Source organism: Neopelma chrysocephalum, unplaced genomic scaffold (assembly GCF_003984885.1).
Source record: "Neopelma chrysocephalum unplaced genomic scaffold, ASM398488v2 Primary Assembly neopelma1_70, whole genome shotgun sequence".
Taxonomy (NCBI): Eukaryota; Metazoa; Chordata; class Aves; order Passeriformes; family Pipridae; genus Neopelma; species Neopelma chrysocephalum.
In genome coordinates this window covers 9717146-9739893 of record NW_020897730.1, presented here as the reverse complement: position 1 = coordinate 9739893, position 22748 = coordinate 9717146, and the positions used below count along the sequence as shown (strand labels likewise).

At 41.8% G+C, this 22748-nt stretch overlaps 1 protein-coding gene across 1 annotated transcript in view; it reads right to left on the bottom strand.

Annotated features, from left to right (window-relative positions):
* Positions 1-6: 6 nt before the first annotated feature.
* The window catches only part of AMER3 (APC membrane recruitment protein 3), a 37964-nt gene continuing 15222 nt past the window's right edge, over positions 7-22748 (bottom strand). The window contains exon 3 of the mRNA XM_027686120.1: positions 7-2661. The gene's annotated coding sequence lies outside the window, so the exon portion shown is untranslated. The remainder of the gene's footprint in view (positions 2662-22748) is intronic.

Sequence of the window (22748 nt, the reverse complement as noted above, 5' to 3'; positions counted from 1 at the left end):
TTCATGTGGATCTGATATTTCTCTATATACTTTTTTCAGACATTTTTACTAGTATGAGATTATTTGCATTCAATTTTTATAAAGTGATGAATGCTCTCTCTGTTCATAGCAGTAAATGGGAGTTTGTTAAGGGTACTCAGGTACCTGGTCTTTGTGCTGGGAGTTCCAAAAATACCTCTGAAACTCCAGTGAACTCTGCATTAAAAGAAGGAATATCAAGAATGGATGTCTTCAGGAGAATATAGTTTTTTAAAAATAATTTTTCCAGAACATTTTTGTTCATTTTAATGAACCATGAGATGAGGAAAAAAATATTTTTTGACAAATGATGTTCCTCAGGAGTTGGATTTGGGACTGGTGCTGTTTACCAGCTCTGTCAGTGCCATGGACAGCGGGGTTGAGGGCACCGAGCTGCGTGGTGTGGTTCCCATGCTCGAGGGAAGGGATGCCATCCAGAGGGACCTGACAGGCTCTGTGGGAATGCTGGGCCTGCACAAGAGGAATAAAAGCCCGTCTCCCGTGTCTGTGCTCATTCCCTCTGGATTGTATCATATCTGTACATCCAGAGAGCCCAGCTTTAGAGGCAGTGAGGAGAGCAGCAGAAGTCCTGCAGTGGGAAGCTGTTGGCTCCTCCCAGTGTGAAGGGCAGAGACCACAAGAGAGGAGTTCTGAACACTTTTAGTGCAGGCAGCAGCAGGGACTGGGTAGCTCTAACAGATGAGCAGGACTTACAGGGAGAAGAGCAGCAGCAGGAGAAAGAAGACACTAGTTTGGGAGATAAATAATGTTGGACAAATCATTTGTTGCTCTGTGCCTGTAAGGCAGGAGAAATAATAGACTCCTTTGAAATACTGTCTCCTTTGCCATGTGGCAGCAAAGTCACTTTTCTCTTTCTCTTGCCTTTCTTTTCCTCTGTGATGTTGTTTACTCAACTTGAAATCCAAGGAAGAGATGTGCGGGATGCTACAAGGATGGGAAATTCTGCCTCTGCTCCCTCAAGGCTCTGGGCTGGAATTTTAAGCCCAATGTTTATTATCATTTTATTAGCCCAAATCTAATACGTCATTTAGTGTTTCTGGAAAGAATGACTACATGAAGAACTGCTTGGCATTGCAGGCTTTTAAAGGTTAAATGTCAAATTCGGAGCAGTCTTCAGAGATGTAGTTTTGTGCCATGGAAGACAGTCTTAAATACCTATCATCTATATTTTCAGGAGATACTTGTGGTAAATTGACTGCATTCTGAAAGTTGATTTGTATTGGCAGTCTTGGAGTGCTGGAGAGACAAGGTCTGCTCTTTTTAAGTGTAGAGTAATACTGAGAAAGTTCCCTATCCAGGGGATGTAATTTCATTTAAAAACACCAGTCTTGGAGCATCATGCATTTTTAAATCAAAATTCTTCCAAATGCAGGCATCTCTTAAATACTGTGGTTATATATTCTTTACATTATAAATGATTGAAGGCAGAAATGATCTTAACTTTAGACATCAAAATTCAGGCATCTAATCTAATCTGTTTTTCCCTTGCTGCAGTCCCAGCCTCATAGGTTCTTCTTCCACTTTTCCCCATGGCAGCAAACCTCAGGGCAAAGATATTGCTTTTAAATCCTGTCTGAGGCAGGATACTGGAAGAGGAGGTTATTAAGATCTCTTCAAACACACCATGGCCACATGGGACCATTGGATCATCGGGTTCCGTTTACAAAGCACAGTTGTTGTTTTTTTCAGCTTATTCTCAGAATAAGAGACAGCCAAGACCAGATTCGAACTGGGGTATGAAAACAACGACTGTTCTGTTAAACTGACTGCAAGGATGCCACAAAAAACTGAAAACTGAGTTAACAATGTGTCTCGTCTAGTCCTTTGAGACTGGTTTTTAAATAGAAGAAGAAGACTGCATAAGATTGAGTTATCGTGGATATAAACAACATGCTTTCTCTCATTTCAAACAGAATCAAAGAAGTTATCTTTTTGAAGGTGATTTGCAAGTATAACTCATTATTCTATTCACAGTTTCTGCTATGATAAATACATGTCTTTGGACAATACAGGGCATACTGTATTCTGCTTCCTGATATTCTTGTTTGTTTAAAAAATGCCTTTTCCCAGGCAGTAAATCTTGCCATACCAATATAATCTGCAGTCTAGAACCTTGTTGCTTTAAGATGGTTAAACAGTTGTCATAAAATATATAGAGATTTTCTCTACAATTAAAGAAAAATTAGTACAATGAAAAACAATTTTACCTCTTCATAACAGCTTCCCAAGTGAAAGCTCGTTCTGCACATACCTGTTTTAAAAATACAGTGGTATTTTCAGTTGTTGTGTGGCACAATGTGACAGAAATATGCTGTCTTTTGCTCTTAAACCTTGTCATGCCATGGCTTTTTATAAAATCCTACTGAAGTTGGTTGTGTTTTTAAAAAAGAGTATTAGTTACCAGCCATCTGCAAGCATGGCTTCAGAGGTGTGCATGGTTGTCAGGAACTCCTAACTATTAGTCAGTTAGACAGACTAGCATGATTTTCTGCTGCAACACCTCTGGTGAGATCTCTAGAGAGAAATCCTTGTTGATTCTGATCTTGGTAGAGCATCCTGGAACTGTGTCATGCTGTATTGGGGAGACATCCATATCTACAAATGGATTCTTCAGTGTTGCACCTGCAATATAAACAAAAGCATCTTATGTGTTCGTCTGTTTATTTCAGGTTTTTATTTAAAATACATTGCTGAGTGAATGAGGGAAAATAACTAAAACCAGAAATAAAAACTGGCTACCACCAGAATGCAACCGGGGTCAGATTAGCAATGACACAAGAATTTCCTGTTTTGTTGATTCAAATAGTGTTTCAGTCAGAGAACACTGCAGTGCTTAGCATCAAAATCCATCTCTTCTTTGAGCTCCAGTAAATCTGTTACCTTAATGCTCATTAAATATCTGCTGCTGTAGCACACACTGAGAATACTCTCAGAGAGCAGCGGGTGCAAATGCTGTGAACAGTGTCAGGGCCTTGTGTTATGGCACAAGAAATTAGAGTGCCCCCCTCCTCAGCCAGATGCTCTCACTCTCATTTTGTCCTGGTTTCAAAGTTCGTCTCACGAGCCCCAGTGTAGTTGCACTGCAGCCTTCTAAGCTGCAGGGGCTCTTTGTGCCCCTTCTGTGCTGGTGAGGACAAACAAGTCTAGAGTACCTTGTCAACTTTGTCCCATATTCCATCTACCTGCAAGTGTCTTTTTAGCAGGAGTTTTGTCATTAAGCTTCTGAATTTCCATGAGATAAGTAAAGCAATCCCCAGAGCCCTCACCACTCCTAAAAATGTAGTTGTATTTTTTTCACGATTCTGTCGAGTGATGCAGCACAATAGTTTCCCAGACTTTTTGCAGAGGAACCTCACCTTGAGGAGTTGAAGGTGGAGATCTGCAGTCAGTTCTGTTTGGCTTTAGTATTCCCCCAGCAACTGCAGCTTTCCCATTGTCCCCTCTACCCAGCCCAGACCTCCCACAATTCCCTTTCTTTGTTGCTGTCCTGTTCCCTTCCTGTGGCATCTCAGTCTCTGCTGCTGGCTCAGACAGCAGTGTCACTGAAACATAGCAAATAGATTTGGACAGAGCAATCTGTTTCCCTTTGGTGTCATTTATGTGTCCTCTTCCATGCAAAGTCCTTTCCTAGAGCTCATCTAAGTGACTCACTTCATGGGTTGGAAGGCACTAATGTAAAGAAGCACAGGATTACATGTTGAGGGAGGTAGTAGAGGAAAAATTATGCCTGCTTTTCCCCCAGACAGTTCTTGCTGAGGACCTGCCTTAGGTACTCCTAAAAAGTGTTATCAGATAAGCTGAGATGAACCTCTCTGGTGTATTGAGATTACAGGTTCTTGTAGATGCAATTCAGAGTGTGGCTTTTGCTGCACTCTCGATTCCCTTGTGCCAGCTGGTAACCTCTGCCCATTGTGAGGAGCAGGCAGCAGGGCTGTGACTGGGCAGGCAGAGGAGGGGGGCAAACACCTGATGGATGGGACAGGGCATCCCCGGGAGGGGACCTGGTCACCAAAGTCGCTTGTGTATCAGCAGGATCTCGCTCTTACCTTGTTCTCAGTGAAAGCTCTGAAGAAAGGATGCACAACAAGGCTTAGAAATTCAAGTGATAAAAGTCACTTGAAAGTGACTTTTAAGAAGTAAAAGATAAACCCAGAAAAATCTTCAAATGTGCTTATAGATGGCTTACTTAAGTAAAAAATTGTCAATGCCCTCTTACTATTTCTATTTACATTTCATGTAATTGGAAATGTAAGTGGAAGACACCTCTGCACTCCTGCAATACTCGAGTGGTTTTTGTTGCTCAGACACTGATGCTTTGGGTCTCCTGTACACAACCAGCCTGTCAGTGTCCCTAGGCAGTAGCAGAAATGGCTCCCTAGTTTGTGCCCATGATCCAGCTGCTGAGAATATCTGCATTCCTGCCTGCTCCACCGACCCAGGCACGCCTCCCAATCAGGGAGGAGGCCTAATCCTTTGAGAATCCCAAACACAAATACTGCAGCAGTATTTGGCAGGCCAGCACAGGAATTTGTGATATTCATGAACTTGCTACAGTTTATTTTCCTTGATCTGGAGGCTGTTTTTCCAGGGGTTAGAAGGGACTGATGGACCAGTTTGGGCCTTCTGCAGTGCCGCCAGGAGCTGTGGATCGTGTCCCTTTCCGACGCTCCACGGATTTTCCCTGCGGAGCCCAAGCCCAGCACTGCCGGGGGAGCACTGACACCTCGCGGCCGAGCTCCGGCTGTGGGCCCTGAGTACGTCCCCTCTGTGGCTCTGCTGGAGCAGCCTCAGGCTGTGGGGTCCGAGCTGCAGAATTTTTACATAATAGATGTATTTTGTGGTTGGGCTTTGTAGCCAGGGTTGATGAGGCCAGGTCACCTACAGTGAGGAGTTTATCGAGTTGACTCCCAAGTTGTGTCGTGCCTAAGATTTTTTGCTAAGAAGCTCAGTTTCTTTGCTGTGCCCAAGTCATTCAGGATGCTTGCCAAAAATGAGAGTTTCGGCACCTGAAAATCCCCATGTAACCTGAATGTTGGCAGTTCCTGAAAAAAAGCAAAGAGGTTTAGAATGTGTCTGGAAAAAAATGATATGAAAAGCTGCTCGGTGTAAAGGTCTTATGCAATTGTTTGGATTGCTGTGCTTCTTTCTGTTGAATGTACACTGCAAGCTCCCAGTCTGTGCCGTCCTCAGAGAGGTGTTTCTGTCAGTTTTTTGAAGTAACATAGTTTGCAGTTCTCTAAAGCCCCATCTGCGGTGAAAAATCACACCCAAGCCCTGGAGAAATAAATGTTCTATCCAGTTTGCAGTGAGGTAAGGAAAAGACTCAGGGTGGTGATGTGCTTATTCAAAACACTCCATGTCAGCATCAGAGTCGGTAACAGGACAGGGAAGTTTTTAAGGTGTGTTCCCTGCTCCGGGCCCTGGAACTTGCTGTTTGACAGCCCAGAGGACAAGGTCAGGGAACAGTACAGTGGCTCTGGTAGCAATTATGAGAAATGTCCACGGTGCAGATCTTACCTGATGATCTGAATTGCTGTGAACCCTAAACTGTGCCTGTAACCACTGAAAATATGAAAACCCCTGTGAGCACGTCGGCCCTCACAAGGCTCCAGAAAGGATGCAGACAGCACAGCATTCCAGTATTCACGCGTCCTGTTCGCAGCCTTGTCACCGGGCACGGCCTGCCCTGTACACCGGCCTGGCCTCAGGCAGTCCAAGGGAAGGGCTTTAATGCTGTATTCCCTGTGCGGGTGGCTCATTCCGTGTGCTGGAGCCGGCGAGCACGAGGCGGCAGCAGAGCAGCGGGAGCGGGCGGCGGGAGAAGGGAGGGTTGCAGCGGGAGAAGGGAGGGTTGCAGCGGGCTGAGAGGTGGGGCTGGGAGCGGGATTTTCGGGTCCTGACAGTGTGCCCGGCAGTGCAGGAGAGCTCTGCAGCCTTCATTCCTGAGGCCGTAATCCTTCCTAAGTCCAGTTCTTTTGTAGAATATCTGACATTTTAGAATTTCCTAGGCAGCAGCTCAGTCATTTCATCTGCAGATTTCCTGGAATTTATAGGTGAAGTCTTTAGTGGCATTATTTAATTACTCAATTCCTGAGCAGCTCCCCTTTTACAATGCAGTTTTCATGATATCTCAGCTCTACCTGCAAATTAAAACTGTGAAATAGACTCAGTGATTTCCCAGTTCTCAGTTCCTTCCTCCTACAATCAGGTCTGATGATTTTTTTTTGTGGTGTAACTTTTTCTTTTATCAATTGAATTGCTAACCCTTGTTGTACACGCTTTGAATTTTTCAGTTATTTTTCATCATACCTAAAGAACATATTTCAATCTTTTGTTGGCTGCAGCAGAACACTGGCCCTTTAAGGCCAGAGGGGATGTTTTGCAAGATCAGTTGCTCATGTGCCTAAGGAAATCTATTTAAAAAATATTTGATGTAGCCTTTGCTAGAGAGAAGAGTGTCTTGGGAGTTATTAATGTCAGGGGCAAGTTAGAATGTAGGGCCACTGTCCCCTTAAGGGCCTGGGATGAAGAATCCTGCATTATAAGGTTTCTCCTTCTCTCATCTGGGACAAAGATATGCCTGTTATCTCAGCCTCAGAATTGAGAGTGATTAGATGAGTGAAGCTGACCATGTATCTGATGGAAGATTGGCCTAAAATGGACTCTCCAAGCTAAGAGAAAAGCCCTCTGCAGTTGAAAGGGAACAGCAGGAGGAGATTCGAAGTCAAGGAAGTCTGGACTGGAAGCTTATTATCACCATCAGTTAAGAGATCAATAGACCTCTATGCCTGCCCTCCCCACTCCCTAAAAAAACAAACAAAAAAAGAAAGCTGATTAGCTTAATTGAAGTAGTCACTGGGAATGGGAAATTGAGACAAGCTCTTTGCAGGAGCTGTTTCTACCATGAGGGAATGCCCTGAAGCATTCTTTGTCTAGCTTGGCGATTGAACTGCTCATAATAACCTTGATACCAAGGTTATTTATTAGCTCTGCTATCACACAAAGCTAATTGCTCCAGCTGCTGTGTAGGTTGGAAGTTAGCTGGGAATTTTCTGAAGGAATGATTTTCAGATGGAGAATACAGTAATTTTTGAAAGTTTAAATATTACTTGTGAAAATTCAGTTTTATTGGAATAATAAAAAAATGCTTCCAGAAAAATAAGAAAACCACCTCACTACCTAGAGTATTTGACAGTAGAACTGAATTGATCATAAGCAACAAGCACAGAATAGGCAGATAATCCACCTCAGTGATCTGGGATATTCAGAAACTCCCTTTCCCTGACAAACCTTAGTTTTAAAAAACTGTAATTGTGAATTGGCCTGATTTTTTAAAAAGTGGAGGGTTTTCATTTCCGAGTCACCTCTGTTTCGGGGCATGTTATCGTTTCAGAACAGAGCCTTGAGCACACTACTGCACACTAACAGAAATAAGTACCGTGATTTCTATTCAGAAACACATTTTGTAGGAAATTCCCAGTACTTCTGGTAATAGTGGGTCTGATTTCAGCCCTGCTGAAGGCTGACCACCCACATGCACTGCAGCTGTGCTGGTGCCTTGTGAGTTCAGAGGATCTCTGTGCAGGGGCCAAAGGACCTTGATGCTGCAATATTACATCTCTGAACACTGTGCAGTCTTCCTTGCTTGTAGACCTCAAATTCTCATTCAGAATGAGCTTTAGACAGGGAAGAAATCCAGCCCATATTCTCTGCTTTTCTCCAGCCTTTATATGCCACTCCAGAGATCTTAAGAAACCAAAGCAGTGTTTTCTAGGTAGAATAGAGGTTCCTCCATAGCTCAAAGGCCAGGACTGTACTACTGATTTTGTGATGAGGCAATTATGCACAGATCAGCACCTGGGGTGTGACCTGAAGTCACTTGTGCATAAAAAAGTCTTGTCACTCACAGGTAATCAAGAAGTTATACTGTAAAAATCTTTTTTTGCTGTTGTAAGCTGCATCTGCCTTGGATTGCTGTGCCAGCATGGTATACTGCATAATATTATAATACATAATACCTGTGCTGACAGGGCACTCTGAGTGTGGACACCACCTAACTTGCCAGTCCCTCCTTTCCCCAAACTACACAATAGAAAAGGCACAGAAAGAAAATAAAGGCAGAGCCTCTTTAACTGCTTCTTGCTGGAGAAACAGTAATTTAGGAGTAACATGGTCCCTGGTTGTTCTGCACTTCTGAACAAAGTGTTCAGAGCAGGTTGTATCTGATCCCATAACTCAGTGACAAACTTCAAAGGTCAGGCAGCCACTCTTCCCTGCCTTTCTTAACTGCATCATGTGCAGTGTTTTCCCCCTCCTTCATGACTGCATTCTTTCTGTGAATCTTTTCATGTCTGCAGACCCATCCTAAAAAATTTCATAGCAGAAAATGATTTAGATTAAATATTTCGTGAGTATGTGAACAAATGGAATTATCACAACGTGATAAAATAACTGATAACGTTATATAGAAATCTCTCTTTTTTTTTTCATCACAAGTGACTTGAGTAACATCCTTCTGGAATGCTGTCTCTGAGAGAAATAGTGTCTGAGCTCTGTAGTGCTTTCGTAAATACCCAACAGTCCCTGCAAGTTAAAAAATCATCACGTGCTTAGTGCACTTGATTATGGGGGCAGGGGCAGGCTGTCAGAATTTGTCTGTGATCTCTGATTCCAAACAAAGTTTGCAGTTTTGCTGTCTGCAGCTTGTTCCCATCCTCATTGTTTGCTTCACAGCTCAACCTCTGAGTCAAGGTCACCGTCAGTCTGAAAATCAATTTTCCATGCCTCCATTACGCCTTCCCCAACCTTATTTCTTTTCTTATCTCTCTCTCTGAAAGAGCTGCCTGCACAGCTATGGCTGATGCAAAAGTTCACATGTGCAATATCTTAGCCAAATAGGAAGCCTATAATAAAATAGTCTGTAAATAATCTCTTCCCCAGTTATCGTGAGCCTTTTGGATTATTTATATTGGGCAGTCATTTAAATCTTGTCAGTGCTCCATTGTGCTGCTGTTGATTGAAATGGTAATGAATGTGATACAGTCTCTCAAATTGTTCAGTTTTTAAAAAATGCATCATTTCCAGGCAGTTAGCAGAGTTACAATTGCATCTGGCTCATTGATTGCCATGTACAAGCTGGCTGTGTCTGCAGGGCACAGTCAGTCTGGATTGCAGTGAATCCTGTGTCATCTTTGTGTTGCACATCTGTGGTATATTTGCTGACTTGCTAAAGTTAAGGTCAGCAAACAAGCCCCCAGCAACCAACAGTAAGCAGCAAACTGGTCGGAAGTATGTTTGCAATTAATTTTCCTGAGCCAACTCCTTTCCTTTTGCTGAGTACAGCCCACTATCCTGCAAGTCACTGCACTGCCTTTGACTCAAAATTCTCTCTCTGTTCTCACATCCAGACTGTGTCTGCATCTGGTTTATTCCATGCCTAAAATCCTTTTATCCATCTATCTAAGGCTGTAATTTATGTTATGTTTGTATTACTTCTAAAATTTTTAATCAAAATTTCCCTTGCCTCTGGCCTTAAACAGCACAGTCTTGCCTGTTCACATCCACTCAGAGTGTTGTAATTTAAAAATAGTATTTTTCTGTCTGTTTGTTTGAACCCAAACACTTGTTGCGTTTTGTATTTCCCCTCATCTGTCTTACTCCATAACATCCATCATTTGGTGGTTGACCCCCCTTCCAAGGCTTCTGAAGGCCAATCTCTATCCTGTCAGTTGTATCCTAACCTGCCTAAATACTGATTCATGTTTATGATTAGTCAACAATAGGAGTCTGCACTGTCTCCTTGTTATACTTCCACAGAAGAAATTTAATGTTTTGTTCTATGGAGCTTCTTGTGTGTGGAAGTCCATCCCTAAAAGTATGAAAACACTAGATGGCACTTCCATTTCTGAAGGGCTGACTGGTACTCTCCTTTTCCTTGTACTTTTCCATCTGTCTGTATCCATCTATGGGTGTTTGCTTTGCATTGTCATCCCTAGACATCATTTCCAGCCCTTGGGAGTACAGACCCAAAACGTGGCCTTTGTTTGTACAGCACTTAATGTAGGGAGAGAGGGAGGATAAATGGGAAGGAAATCACACATCCAGGCCTGGACTATGTGGTCATGGCAGCAACAGAAATGGTTACATGATCTTTGTTTTTTGCTCTTGCAAAGCTGAAATTGAAATTGGCTTTTGCCTGAATATTCTCTGTGGTCACTAACCTTTGTGCTGTTCATTTTTACCTCCTTAGTGTATTTATAAGGCCAATTGTTGTGATATTTTTTTGGTCGTAAGTAGCCAATACGTAGATCTATGTAAGTTTTCTAAGCTTCATTGGAATGCAAATCTACATGAAGCAGTAATATGGCACACAGAGGAACAGTCCTAATTTTCCCTCTGGAACAATTCCAGATGTAAAATGGATGCTTCCACTCTCAGGTCCAAATTAATATCATTTCCTCTTACTGAAGAAGGCCTGACAGCAAAAAATAGAGCTGGAGAGAAATTGCGAAGTGTTACGTACAAATTTATTGGCTTCATTTTGAGCCATGATGAAATAAGGCAAATCCTTCACTTTTCCTGTCTTAAAAAGTGCTGGGTCATGTAGAGTTTAAGGAGGTAAAAATAAAACGAGACCATTTCCAGTGCAGAACCTCAGCTAATTTGTCAAGCCTTCAGCAGAGCAGATTGACTGGGGCAGCTTCTCATGCTGGGGCAGGAGTGTTTTATTCCAGGAATATGTGGGCAGGATCTCATCTCTGTGCCAGAACCGCTCTGTGTGACAGGATGGGAAGGCATGCAAAGACACCAGCAGCTCCTTGGTGGCATGTTCACATGCACCACTTCATAGGAGAGGTCTGAAAGTTCATCAGTCTCTCTTGTGTCAACTCAGAGGAGTTTTCCGTGCCACCCTTAACAGGAGATGGTGCCTGTCTGAGCTCAGAGGTTGTGGAGCCCTCCTGAAAAGACTACTTGACATGCTAATCTTTCCTGAAGAAGACAACTGTACTATTAGAGAAAATTACACTCTCAAAGGGGGTTATTAGCAGACACAAAAAAGCCTTGATAACTAAGCTCTTTTTCTTGCAAGTGCTCAACTGCACTTTGCAAGATAGACAAGGAAACCATCCATACCTCTGGGGCTCTAAAAACTGTTGAGGTGTTTAAAGAGCAATTCTCTAAAAATGCATCACTGGAAGCAGAGCTACAGAGACCAGGTAGACTCGTTAGATGCTGAGATCTGGTCCAGGCAGTCCGGGTTTGAAGTTTAGTGACAGGTATCCAAATTGCAGTACCATCCAAACCAGTAAAACTGTGGCTGTGAGGGAAGCACTGCTGCAATCAGATCCTTGACCTGTGCCTATGGTTCTCTGGAGAGAGCAGCTGTCCCAGCACGTGGATTTGGATGCAGGTAGGTTAACGAACAGTGACCAAGCTGCCTGAAGTTTGTCCAGTGCTTCACTGGGGCTGCCAAGAGCTCCAGGTTCTTTTCCAGCCAGGGCTGTCAGGGCAGCCTTGGCAGTTGGACTTTATCTTTTTGGTCTTCAGCAAAGTCAGGCACAGAGGACCCAACTGTGTAATTTTCCTTTACAGTCCTGCAGGCTGAATTTGTTCATTGGCAATAGGAATATTTTCTTTAGTTGACCTTCCCACACCTGGTAACTGTGTTTCTCACGGCAATTCACATCTTTGACCTCCTAACAAAGACCTGAAGCATTAAAAATGCATGAGGCCCTGGTGAGGGGGGCAGCTCAATGGCTGCATTAGCACCAAGGCTGAATTATTGATAGAAAGGGTGATTTTTACTTTGCTTTTAGCTATTGAATAATAGATTAAAAGCTGCACAATCAAATTATTTTCATTACTCACGTAAATTACTTGTTCAGTTAAGAAGACTGAGGAGAACAAATGAAAAGCACCCTGGAGTGGCAAATACATTAGACATAAAATTTTTATGTTCTAGAGTATTTATTAATTTTAGATGCACTTTTGAATAAATGTTTTGATTTAACAGAAGTAATAAGGAATATTTTATATCATTTAGGAGATTGGGATAGACTTTATTTTCTCTGACTGCAACTATGATACATTTATCAATACAGAACAACTAATGTGTTCTGTATTAGCTGGTGCCCTTCCTAACCCAAAAGAGAAGTGTTGTTTAACAGTTGAAATTACCAGACAGAATATCTGATCTTTTCAATTATTATATTGTGGAATCCCTCAGTCTTCCTGTGTGTGGTATATCTCCCCTAAGATGTCCCCATATGCGTAGTCCTAGAGAAATAATAACTCTGTTTGACTTTGCTTTTTCCATTTAGTTTGGCTGCAGTAAAAATAATGCCTATTAAATCCTTTCAGTGACCAATAATCTTTTTGGCTTTTCACACTGTCTTTGGCTACCAGATCTCCTGGCTGGTTATGACTGTGCCCAGCAAGGATCCTGCTGCACATTTCTCTTGGTCAATCAAGAGCCTTCTTACAGAAGGTATTGGATGTCATGGTTGCCCTCAATTTTGAATAGGCAGTTGCTTCTGCATTTCCACTTGTGCTACTCTCCTGCAGGGCTGGATGATGTTGACTTTGAACTGGACAGCTCCTCTTCTATATAAGCTTTGAAATTTTCTCAGCAGAGACTCAGCAAGAATCTGGTAGGCTGACTGGGCAGCTTTCCACTTATATCCCTGTGGCAACAACTTGAAAAAGAGGAAGAAAGAGCAAATTTCCTTTAACTGAAATAATTAAAAATAATTTGTTACAGCCACTAAGGAAAAGTGGGACTTCCAAAATAGTGCATTTCCATTCTTCTGTTGGTATTTTTTTAGCAAAAGAACCAAAAGTGACACAGCTATCAGTATTGCTTCATAGAAGTACCACAAAATGTTATGGTTTAGTCATGTTGAGTATTGATTTAGAACCCACTCAAATCCCTGGAGGAATCTCCCTGGATTTGTGACAATGTCTGTTGATGAGAGGCATGCCATTTAATACAACAATTCAGGGTTAGATTTCTGCACAATTGTGCCTTTTAACAGCCACACAGGCTTGTCTCCTTACACACCCCTAGCTGATAGAGAACAAATAATATCAATGCACTTCTCAACACAACTTTCCTGGACAGCCTCAACTCTCCAGCCTCAGTCCCCACGCATTTTCAGGTCACAAGTTCTCAACAGGGGTGAGAGGATTTGGTAAATGTTGTGGTGCTGAAGACTGTGTGGTAAGAAGAGAAAGGAGGCAGTGTGAGTTCACTGTGAGTAGGCTTCTGAGTGACTATCCAAGGGTAAAACAGAAATATGTACCACTGACCTACTTAGTGTTGAAAGTCTCCATATTCCATTATTGATGAACTGATCCACTTAATGCCCTCCTTGTTGCCTGCAGTTAGCTCAATAGCAGGATGATTTCAACTATTCCTCCATTTCTTTTCTCCATGTAATTAGAATTTCCCTGTTTTACAGCCCAATAGTCTGACCCAATGGAATATGTACAGCTGAAATATATAGGCTGAGTCAGAATTTTGGATCTGCTTTTAAAACCTAAATTTAGACACACAAGACTGTGAATTTTAATCTGCATGGTGTGATAAGGTCTATAAGGAAAAGCACTGATGATGATAAAGTCTTGTGCTTCCAGCTTTCAGAACTGATCCATTTTGGTAGAGTGTTTTTAAAGGACAGTTTCTACAGGATTCTAAAATATCAGCATTGTAATTTTGCTTTTTTTATACTGTTAGTCAAACTCCAGCAATAAATTAGGCTTTTCTTTGTTAAAGAAGCTCAGTTGCTTCTGACAAGCTACAATGGCAAATGGTGGTCTAAATAAAACTAAGATTTTATTCTAAGAATGTAATATTTTTAGTGTATTTTAAAAAGATCTATTTTCAAAACTTGCTTTTAGGTTCAGTATATGTCATACAGGTAACTAGAGAGTTGAATATAAATTGCATCTTAACTAGTATGAGTGACTCTGTTCACCTTGCCGAAGGAGGTGATTTTAATTTTGGAAGATAACTTCTTTTTTTTAACGGTGAGGGCTGTGAATGTGGTAAATGTCACGCTGTCAGCCATGCGTGGGGTGGGGAGGAAGGAGAAGGAAGTCTTCCTGTGCTATGTTTAGCAACGCTCATGACATAAAAACAGCAACTGGGCTGGGCTGTAGTAAGTTCTGTAAGTTTTATGACCCTCTTATTTAGAACTGATTGTATGGCTAAATGGGTTTGACTTAATAGCAGTCTCTTTAAAAAAAGGGAGAAAAAGTAGTGAGTCAGTCTAGGACATGCCTTGGTAAACACCTCGGGCAGGCAAAGGGCAAATGCCCGAATTACTTCCTCTGGGCTTTGTAGCTTCTTGGTTCCTGCCAGATTGAATCTCTGGCGTTGCCAGTGATGGGGTACAACAGATCACAAGGGCTGTGAACTGTGGGGCAGATTTTGTGCTGAGGGATGAGCTCGTTTCCCTTCCTCTTGAAGGGACTACAAGACTACAGACTCCTGGAGCCCTGAGTGCTACACAACTTAAGGCATCCTTGGCTTTTCCACCAAGGGGAAACCTCATGTTAAGTTAGTTATTCTGCAAACCCTTCTGTGGTTTCACATACTTCTTTGGAGACACTATGAGGTTTTCTAATGCTCAGTGTTAAACACACCGTTTCTGTGTGAAGTCTAGCAGGTCTTTTTGTTAACGGTTATTACCAGGAGTCTGGTATTGTGAGCCATAGATCTTGTATCCGGGCAGATCAGCTTGGATAATGATGGAAAACATGCAAGGTACTACAAGTGCAGCTGAGTTTTCTGCAGTAGCACTTGAACTGTGCCCAGCATTGTGTTGAATGGAGAAGACAGTCTTTCTGTGTCATCTTTGCATTCCTCTTTTCCAGTCATTGTTGTAGGCTGCTCTATACTGTCGTATTTCCAACCCTATAGAGTTGCTCTGCCAGCTGGAAATTGGCCAGTATGAATGTGACCCAGAAATGTTGACAGTTTTTTATAATAGTGTTGAATGCTTTTTCTTAGCCATCCAAGTATTCCCTTTCCGTACAGTCAGTCTTTGGAAAGGGGATTCACTGGATTTATGGTCCTTAGTCAATCCTAAGAATCTGTCCTGTGATTTAGCATCATCTTGACTGCCTGTTAAGTTTGCTTAACTTAACTCAGCACTTTGTCAGAAAATGTTGAATCACTGACCTGTTTACTTCTCATAACCCAGCAAAGGCTGTTTTGTAGCCCTTCCCCCCATGCCCAAAAATTAGGACACATTCTATTGTAAACTTCCGTGTCCATTAAATGATGTGAACATAGAATGGGTTGTAGTATCTGGGAAAATAAGTCCGAGGGTGCCCAACTGCAACACAGTGAGCTGAACATGGCATTCTTCTTGCTCCTGACCTTCTGGGGAGGGGAACTCTACCTGATAAAGGCAGAGGACTTACTTACACAGTTAAAATTTGTGTTTAGTAAGCATTTGTATTCTTGCAGATGCATCACTTAAAAGGCCCCTACGTTGTAAAAGCATCTCCACACAGCATGGGAACATCCTGTTTTATTTAAAAGATGCAAAGTGGCTACTTAGACATCATAATTGAATAATGTGTTACATTTCATGTTTCCATTCACATCCTCTTCAGAAAGTCACTTAAAAGGTTGGAAGGACACAGTGAGCAGGATTAAGTTTTCTGTATTTTGTAGCTCAAATGTCTAATGAAAACTTGGAGAAGAAAGAAGAGGAAGTGATTTCAATGAGACTTCAGTTCCAATGGTACATAGTTTACTGCTATACCTTCATGTATCAGCGAAAGTGTGGCTGATAAAGCCAGGGCTGGGCACTGGTGAGGCACCTCAAATCCTGTGTTCAGTTTGGAGCTCCTCACAACACCAAAGGCATTCCCTCGAGTGTGTCCCGGGAAGGGCAGTGGAGCTGGGGAAGGGGCTGGAGCATAAGTCTGATGAGGAGCAGCTGAGGGAGCTGGGAGTGTTAAGGTTGGAGGAAAGGAGGCTCAGGGGGGACGTTCTCGCTCTCTACAACTGCCTGACAGCAATCTATTTCTGTCTGTCATAACTGTCTGATCATAACTCTCTCTTCTGCTTTCTTTTATGAGGAGAGAATTACTCAGAAATACTCTTGAATTATGGAAGGTCTAAGTTCGGCCTTGTGAATTACTATGAAGAAATTCCAGAATCTTGTCATTTCTCTTAATTTTTTTTTCCTACAAATTGAGTCTAAGCCTTCATTCTTTGCTGTTCTTTGAAGTGAACCTCATGGATACCATGGATGAGATGAGCAGAGGTTTTCCAAATGTGGGATTTTGATAAAAAGGCAAAGATTTTGTGAGTGTTTTCAGCTAGCTCCCAAGGCATAAAACACACAAGATTTCCAGAAATCACTGCACTTCATACTCTTAGGTATTTATGTTCATGGAAATGCAGTTAATGCCAAGTTATAAATTGATTCAAGGTTGCCAGTTTGGAAGGTATTTGACAGTGGTGTGCAAACTAGAGATCAGTCCCACAGGTGGCCCCTTCCCATCTTCAGAGACTGTATTTGAAGAAAAGCCTGACTTTTAAGGAAAATCAGATCCATTGTTAGCCAGCATTGATTGGTTTCTGCTGTTCCCTAACACTGGATTGATCTTTAGCATGGTTCAGTAGAAGAGAGTTTAGCCTATTACCAGGAGCAACTTTAAATGTGGAAACCTGCAAGAAGAAGGATCAAATAGTGGTCACAGGAAAGTAGAACTGAGTTTTCTGAAAGAAGCAGATGTAGCACCACTGCCCAATAAATAGCCCGAGGGAGAAATCTCTAATTTTCAGTTAAACTTGGGTAAATTACTAGCTCTGCCAACTAGTTGGAAGGGAAATTTGAAAGCATAGCTGAAATATTGGCAAATTGTTCCAATAATGAGTTAAAGTTACAGAAATTAACCTTCTGATGTTTTTGGATGAAAACACATGTTTTTATTCTCACTGAGATGGATTTTTAAGGTATGCCTCAAACCCACAAAGTATTCTGTGTGTCAATTAATAACTTAGTAGATTTTTCAATTGATTATGCTTCTTTGGGTATTTATGTTACTGTAGATTTATGTCAAAGGAACTAAGTGACTAGTTCCTGTAGAAAGTCAGGAATCATGGTAAAACAAGATTTTCAATGTTCATGATGCTGAACTGTATAATAGTTTGGTCTTAACTTACTCAAGGATTTTCTTCCTGGATGCTAGAAAAAGCTCTTTCAGTGGTAGGATTTTGTTCAACTAGGAAAAAAAGTTTGTACTGTGCCATTATTCATCATTGCATTGTGATCACTTTAAATTTTTGTGCCTTCAATTCTAACACTCGGTGAATTGCTGTGGGATACAACTGCCTTTAGGGAAGTTTATTGATCTGCATGTTGTGGGTGATTGCCATATGACGTTCTCATTAGGTAACAGAATACTTTCTATAGATTTCCTGAGCTGATTAAATAAAATGAGGGCTGAAACAACAATGCCAGCAGGTCAGGTTAAGGGTGAGAGGCTCTCTCTGCCTCAAGGCAAAGAGACACAGTTAAGAGGAGTGCAGATGCACCAGTAGGAGCAGGAGAGGGTCTGGAGGTCCCTTCCTGGAAGACCTTCCTGAAGTCTTGTGGCTTAGTGTCCAAACAATATACAAGGAAAAACAGAGGGAGGTAGATAACAAACTGTTCCCTCTGTATCCTCTTTCCTGGGGGCAGGAAAGAGGCTTCAGGTCTGCACCTGCAGAAAGGAATCAGAGCTAAGAGAGGTGAAAGAGGAGGCAGAAGCAGGGCAGTAGCACAGAATTGCAAAGAGGTTGTTTAATAGTAAGAAAATTTGACCCCACATCCTAATGGAGAATGTTCGGGGTCTACAGTTGCCTAAAGGCAATTTTCTTTAAATAAGACTGGTTTTGCTGAATTGATTTGGAAGCCAGTCTAAAACATATTTAGGAATCCTGTCTCACGGGTTTTTTTCTGAACGATAGTTTGGTGCCATAGAGTTGCAAATAAACTCATCTATTGTAAATACATACTGTCCCAATTTCTGTTAATTTGAAATATCTATTTTATAGCATTTTTCAAAAGCTTCCTGAGTAATTAAGAAAAATAATCAAAGAAGGTCAGTAGTAGTTTAGTAACCCACTAAATCTTGTAACTCAACATTAGGAGGTGGCAGTTCATTGCTAACAATGCTACTGTTGTCTAAGTCCTTCTAGGCAAAGAACCAGAAAACACTTCCCAGCTAATTGGAAGCTACGTGAAGCATTCACTCTTTTAACACATGTAGCATCCCATCAGAAACCACAGTGACTAACGGGCCATTTATTAATAGAACCGGCCCCGATGACGAAACTGTTTGGCTGGTTTGAGCCCTGCAATTCTTGGGCCAAAGTCTGTGCCCACTGTGTTCCACAGGCATGGAGAAACCATGGGATGGCTGGCAGTGAAGCAGACTGTGAAGTGGGAATGTGAAAGGCCAGTGCATGCCCTGTGCTCCATAGGGAACAATGCTTCTCGGCAAAGCACTGCGTGGAGTCAGAGGGGACCAGTGGTTCTGCAATTACAGGGAATGCTCCGTGATCCGTGGATTGGGGATGGAGCAGGCTGTGCACGCAGGGCTGAGGTGCCTCACAATGTAAATGTGTGGGAACGTGCTGTGTCTGCTGTTCTGCTCTCCCAGAACCTTGGCTTGTCTGTGGTTCTTGGCTGCTCTAGCAGGCCAGGCCAGATGGAAGCTCTGCCATGCAAAAAAATATTTGGTCCCACTGCAGTGCCCTCCCCAAAGCCCACGTTATCTTTGGTTTTTTCACTATCCAGGTGTTCCCAGCCCACTGAAAAGCCCAAATCACGGAGAGCTGTCAGCACTTGAAGAAACCTGTGCCTCACAGGAACACAGGAACAGATGTTGTGTTGACTGGGGAGGACCAACTCTCTTGTACACTGCCTGTGTATCCTGGGCACATGCAGGAAAGAGGAGTGTGACCTTGAGAAGTCTAACAAAAGAAGTGCCTATAGGATACCTAAATTGTATTGATTAGGATGTTGCCAGTGTTTCACTTCTAGATTTCACAGCTGCCAGTACTTCATAAAAATTTTCATTGCCTTCTTTAAGATTATACATGTTGCAATGTTCCTTTAACTTCCTTCCTCAGTGTCAGCTCACCTACAGTAACTGCAGCTCAGTGCTGCCTGGCCACCACATCCACTTTGAAATCCTGTCAGTGGCTCCCTGAATTGCCAAAAGGGCCATCTGGTGCACCCTGGCCAAGCCAAGTGGTGCTGGCTTGCAGGGGATTGTGCTCCTCCCTTTGCTGATTGCTCCCTGCTGGCTTGCCTGGTTCTCAGCTCAGGTGAAGAGTGACCCAGATGTGTGTTCTGCCCTTATACCCCAGGCCTGTTTTGGGGGACAGTAGTAAAGTTTGCACTTTTAGAGTGTATGCCTCCACGAGACTGGTTGTACCTTACAGAATTTGTCTCCAAAGCTTAAAGTATAGAACATGGGTACGTGTAAAGATTTATTATTCACTGTTGACTTCTAGCATAAAGATTATTATATTTCCTAGAGGAAAAATCTTAATTACAGTCAATATGCAGTCAGATGATTTATGTACATTTGTTTGAATTGCCTCATATTCCATTCCCTTTGATTTTGAAGGTATAATGTTAGATAAAGAAATGGAGAAACTGCGGTGAGGAGGTTTTTGTGGGTTTTGTTTGTTTGTTTGGTGTTTGTTTTGGGTTGTTTGTTTTTTTGCCAGTGTGGGCAACTGGGAGTTTCAATCATTTATCTGTAGAGAAGCCAAAATACAGCTGATTAAGCCAATAGTTAGTATCCAATAATAGTTAATGCAATTATAGAATTTTTCATTTTTTCTTTATTAATTGGAGACAGAACACCTCCTGTTATAGGTCACAATTCAGCCCAGGGAAGAATGCTACCCTGCTCATGTGGGGAGACAGAACACAGTATGGTTCACATGAGCATACTCATGATGGTAGTTACTGATATTGATTTCTGAGGAAATCCCACAGGTATTAAAAGCAGTATCCTACCAGTTTAAATCAATAAAAATTCCTAATTGTGTTTACTGTTTGTTAGGCTGAAAATGAGCTCCAAGATTTGGCCCTACAAAAACACAGCTTCCCTAAAACACAGTTAAGGCATAGACAGGAGCAGCAGAACAGGAACCAGTGTCATGATAGACAGTGGTGAATGACAAGGGGTAGGACCAAGCTAGAAAGAAGGAAGGTGAGTAGAAAGGTGGAACCTTTCTTTTCTGTTCATGAGATTTAGAATGTTTGGGGAGCTCAGATCTCAGAATGTTTGCAGAGCAGCAGTTTGCAGTTTGTGGTTCTGAGGTTACTACTAGTCTATAAAATGTTAGAACATAGTTACTAAGAAATTGAAGAAATAAAGAGAAAACATACATTTTTCCAAGAAAACAAACAAAAAGTAGAAAAATGGAAGTAAAGTATGAACAATCAATATTTAGACTAAACTCTATTCAGTTAACTGAAGGGTGCCTGGTCTCTGCATTTCTTTTAAAAGCCCGCTTCATATTTGGGCATTTTTTAATACTTGAAAGCCTAAATGGCCCTTTATTAAACAGGTCTGAAACACATTATAATAGAGTATAATCTAACTTGAGAAACAATAAGTTGCCCCAGCATTTTATATTTTTTGTATAGTTTGATGGCTATTTGCTCAAGCCACTGTGGGTTGAAGGCATTACAATTTTTACATAGGCTGATGGGTACATTATCTTTAATAATATAAAATCTGTAAAGTTCAGAAGTCAAAAGAGCAAGAGAGACATCTTCCTTTTAAGTGTCTGTACATATGTTTATCACTATAAAATCTCATGACATAAAGCCTTCATGTTTCTGTCATTCACATCATACAGCCCTCAATCAGCAATAAATGTCATTTTTAAAAGAACCTCATCCATTCTTAATTTGTGTTTCAAGGATCACATTAAGTCATTCAATCTAGTTGTCATCTCCTTTAGTAAGCACTAAAGGGAAAACTAACATACCTTTTTCTAAAAATTATTAATTAAATTAATAATTTTAAATAATTATTAAACTATTAATAAATTTTATTGCATGATTTTAAAACAGCTTTTGAATTGTGAAGGAAAAAAAAGCTAAGGGTGTTTTAAAATTTTTAAGTATGATTCATTAGGTGTTCCAAAATTTTACTGGTTATGGTTGAAGAGTACTTTTGAGAGCTGAGATGATTCAAGTACGATCTTGTTATTTATTGAAGCTTTAAGAAATCTAGCAGAAAAAAACCCAAACCTTACATTGCAACCCTGCAGTTTCCTGACACCTTTTTGCTATCTCAGTAGCAAACTACTTCCAAAGACCTACCCACTATTGCAATCCATCCTAACCAACGTTGCCCTGGTCAGAGGGACTCACTGTAAAAGCACACAGTTTTTACCTAGGAAGCTGTAAACCTGGAGGTTTTGCAGGATGTATTTTTTGGGTGGTTAGACCACCATCTTAATTATAAATGGGTTTCAGGGAGTTGGTTGCTATAGCAACAGTCTACTTAGTGCTTTTTGTCAGGGCAAAACCCAACTTGCCTGTATGTTTGAGGGAAGACAGAATAGATAAGGAAGTCAGATTGAGCTGGTATTTCTGCAAGAGCCACAAATTGCAGCATCCTCTATTTAAAGGACACGGGCGGAAGAGCTGCTCGTTTCCCTCAATGTTTTTCCTGCTGCTGACAAGCCCCGGTTGATGTTTGTGTGAAATACAACCTCCCCGTATTTCAAAATTGCAACTGCATCAGGGTTAATTAAGGCAAACACCCAATCAAGCATTTCCTAAAAGTGCAGCTGAAAGCAGAGGGCACAATGTCTTTGAAAAGCTGGAGCTGTGAAAATTTCCGATGCAGTGGTTTGCCTAATATCTCCTGCTGCACATCAGGCTCCCTCTCTATCCATGCTGAAGTCAGACAGAATTTGTCTTGCCATTGATTTCTCAGCAGACAGCTCCCTGGTTGTGTATCACAGCCCAGAAACCACCCTAACTTGATTTTTTTCCCCTCTCTGTTGGCTGTGAGTTGGAGAAACATAACAAAGAAGTGATGGGGGGGTGTCAAAAAATCCTTAATCCTGCCTAACCTTAGGTTGTGATTCTTCCATGCTCTTCAGTCACCATCTGTAGTGTGAGCAAAGCACAGAACCCAAGGCTCAGCTCTGTGGAGTTAAACAGAGCTTGAAAGCTTTTGCAGGCCTGGCACTGTGGGTTCTGGGGAAGCCAGCATAATTTTCAATTTGTGCATAATCAATTACAACATGCTGCACGTTTGGATTCTGTAGAGACTGCACATTTGCTTTGCAGAATGAAACAGGGAGACAGCCTGTCATAGCAAAGGGCCAGTTCTAAATTATGGCTTTGCTTCCTTTGTGTGAAATTCCTTTCCCAGCTGTTCCCCACCGCTTCAGACTCAGCCAGTGAGGTGGGGATTTAGGGATCTTATGAGTCTGGGGGGGAGGCTGCCTGCCTGAAGAGGGTGGGGAGAATTGTTTGGGAGCTATCAGTTTGGCAGCCACATGGGAAAGGGAAAACGTTTTTGAAGCAGATTTGGTCTCTGAGAGGGAGCAGAAGGAATGTACAGCATGTGAGAGGGAAGAGTTGAGCCTGTTTGGGGCAAGTTAAAGGGAAAGTTATCATTAAAGAAAAAAGAAGTAGCTTTGGAAAGGAAAG